Below are 3,445 nucleotides of genomic sequence, written 5' to 3'. Positions count from 1 at the left end.
AGAGAAAGCAGCATGGAAATATCAGATGTCGCTGAAGAAGCACTTGCCACAAGCACCAGAGAAAGTTAGACAAGAGCTCCTGTGAGTGCTGGCTGAAAGAAACAGGGGATTATGAGCAGTGAAAGAGATTTGAGCTCTTAGAGTCTGGTGTATGCAGGGATACAGGCTTACTAGGTTCTTTGCAAGTAAACTAGAATACATCACAAAATATCTGAGTCTGTCACTGCCTTCTCTGAATGGGAATAATCTACATTAGCCTGCATTTTGTTAGCTGCTGAAAAGAAACAGGAAGCAGGAGAGGCAATGTTGCTTGGAAGGCTCATACAAAACTACCCAAAATGATAAGATACATGCATCTTAGAACTGTTCTAGATATAAAGTATAACTACTTAATACTGGACAGTTGCTCAGTGTCCAAAGTGATGTTCCATTTTTATCCTGAATGGTTACTACTGCAGTCTAAAGAGCAGGCAATCAACCCGAAAACTTAAATACACAGAGTGTCCAGTCTTCATCAACAAAAAAGTCTTGTGTAAGTATGCAGATTTGAAGAGGTTTGGGGTTTGTTTGTTTTTTTTTGTTCTTCACTTGAACTGTTTAGAAGTGTCAGTGTGTATGGCATGAGAAATAATTTTCACAGGTCATTTCTGGAAACTGATGGAAAGCACGGGGCTCTACTGGTTAAGGCGGAAAGGTGGAGGATTAGTCTGAGGACAACGGACAGGGCTTTGCAAACCCAATGATTCCCAAATTTTGGCATAAAATATTGCTGATTTTTGACACTGAATGTAGCCCAACAGGCATAGACACTGTAAAGACAAGGAGGTAAGTTTTAAAGGTGATGGGCACCCACCATTCATATTTGTTTCTACAAGCACAAACGAAGAGTTCCAAGTTGAGATCCTCCATGTGAAATAATGTGGAAATGCTTGCACAAGAAAACCAAGTGAGAAGAAAGACAGGGAACAAAACAGCGTCAACTATACCCAAATGCCCCTCTCACCAGCTTCTGAATACAACCACTTTCATAGCAGAGTAAGGGAAATGTATTTTTAAATAATTTTAAAAGATAATTTAATGTCCATATTCTGTTACAGAAACTGTGCAGATCTTGATGTACTTCTTGAAATGTCAGTGCAGAATAATGGCTAAAAATTACTTATAAGAATGAGCTGAGGTGCTTTGCTCAGTTAAAACTTTTTCAGCAATAATCATACTCTTCCTAACTTCTGCTTGTGAATTTTAAAAAACACTTTACCATTGACGACTTCTGAGACACATAATTTGGTCATTATAGACTTGAGCTTTCAGCATTCAGTGATGCCCATATGCTTTTCATTGGAGTCAAGAAAAGAATTACACTGGTGGTTTTCATAGATGAAGGCTTAGAATAAGATAGGAAGTTTTGAATCATTTTAGACACAGACAGATGCCAGCTTGATTGAATGTCTGAAAAGCCGCCTGTGGAGATATGCAAAAAAGATGAACTGTGGCCTTATAAAGACACTTGTATTATACATGAAGATTATAAGCAAACTTGTTATGGTCAAAGGTTTATTAAATTATGTTTATGCTATTTCTTTCTTTTAAAAATAGACAGAAGTGTAAACCATATTTTGTAAGAGATGATCAACTCACATAGAAATCACTATGAGGACATGATCCTGACATTCTAAAGGGGTGAAAAACCCTTTCTGAAGTCCAAAATCTTGTTCAAAGTTTATTTGTTTGAGAGATGATGCCTGCAGCACAGATCTGACACACAGGGAACCTCCCGAGGAAGCCTGAGCATATTCAAAAGCTTCCGAATGATTCCAGTAAAAGTCCTTGTACAGAAAGTTCCAGCTCACTTCTTGTTTACTTGGTTAGCTGCTGTAGAAGAGTCACATAGGATTTCCCTAATCAATCACATGTTCTCATAATGCAGCATCCTAGAGCCAAATGCATAGAAAACCTTGGGTAACCTTTTCTTCCTCAATATACACAGGGAGAAATAATCTGTTTTCAACATTTTTGGCCCCTGCGTTACATAGATAATAGCCAAATAATGACCTATTTCAGCGTATTTCCTCCTGTACTCCAAACAGCATCTGTATCGTTTTCTGTCAGTCTTATCCTTAACACACAGTACTTCATAAGCAAGAGGGTCATACATGTAGTAACATTACATGAGTGTAAGTTTACATTTTTGAATATTAGTTTGAAGGAAATTACTCTGTTCCAGATGCTGGGAGCTATTTTCCCATGCCTACTGAGAAAAACAGACCTGAGGCTAGAAGAGGCTTTGAACGAGTTTTTGCAAAGCCTGGCTTGCAATATCTGCTTCTTTCTTAGGCGCTTCGAAGACACATATTGCCTCGCCCTTGAGCATTTGGCTTTCATAACTGATTCTCTGAGCTTAAGTGCAAAGAACTGCCTTAGATCAGTGTTCTCATTGCAAAAGATGCCTAAAGATAGCTAATACAAAACATGAACAGCACAGGTTTGTTCAGGTTCCTACTAAAACATGGGGTGATGGTGAGAATGACGTTTTAAAGGTGTTAAGTTAGGTGTTTGTCCAGAGAAGGAGAGATCTGAATTCTAACCCCTGCTCCAAGGATGGTGTATGCACTGAATCCAGTTACTGTTTCACATAAATAGCCCTTTAAGCAGCACCAGAACCCAGGCTTCCATTAGTCCATGAAAGTGCCTTAATTACTGCATTAAAGATTCAGGCTCCCGCCGTCTTTTTCCTGCTTGATAAGACTTCTACAGAGTGACTTGGCTTTCACAGAAGTAGTGAAAAAGACATCTATTGCCCCTGCTACACACACTGCTTAATGAATTATCTCCCTTGTGGGTGCAGTTTCCTTGAGCCAAATGTGTAGGGCACTTTAGGTATTTATTTGTTTTTCAGTCTACACAAGAGAGAGATGTGGTTATACTTTTAAGTACCTTGGGACTGAAAATATAATATATACTCTCAATAATCCTAACAAAAAATGCTGAAACATAAGTTCCAGTTCACACTGTCTTGGTGAGTTGTGGAGAAAAATTTATACAGGCTTTTCACTTATGAAGTAATATCTGTGAAAGATTTTTATTTGCCTTGTGAGGAGAGGGAATAGAGCACTCCTGGCTCATGCAAATATGTGAGAATGTGATGAGAATTTCCACTGGTATTTTAGGGACACCATATTTTTCGTGACACAGTTTATTAATTTTCATTGCTATCATAATCACAAACTTCTGTCCATATTATCACACGTAAAGCAAAACCTACTTAAATATAATTTACTCTTTTTAGGAGACTATTATGGCATATTTTTTGTTTTCTTCATTTAATGCAGAGTAACTCAGAAAATATTTTATGTTTATGACAGCTTTCTCACCAGCCTGCTCCCACAGAAGGTAATAAAAATCTTTGCATTGACATCAGATCAATAGTGATAGAATATATATTTAA

Source organism: Leptosomus discolor, chromosome Z (genome assembly GCF_034619465.1).
Source record: "Leptosomus discolor isolate bLepDis1 chromosome Z, bLepDis1.hap2, whole genome shotgun sequence".
Classification (NCBI taxonomy): Eukaryota; Metazoa; Chordata; class Aves; order Leptosomiformes; family Leptosomidae; genus Leptosomus; species Leptosomus discolor.
The sequence above is the reverse complement of the archived record's forward strand: the minus strand, read 5'-3'. Positions refer to the sequence as shown.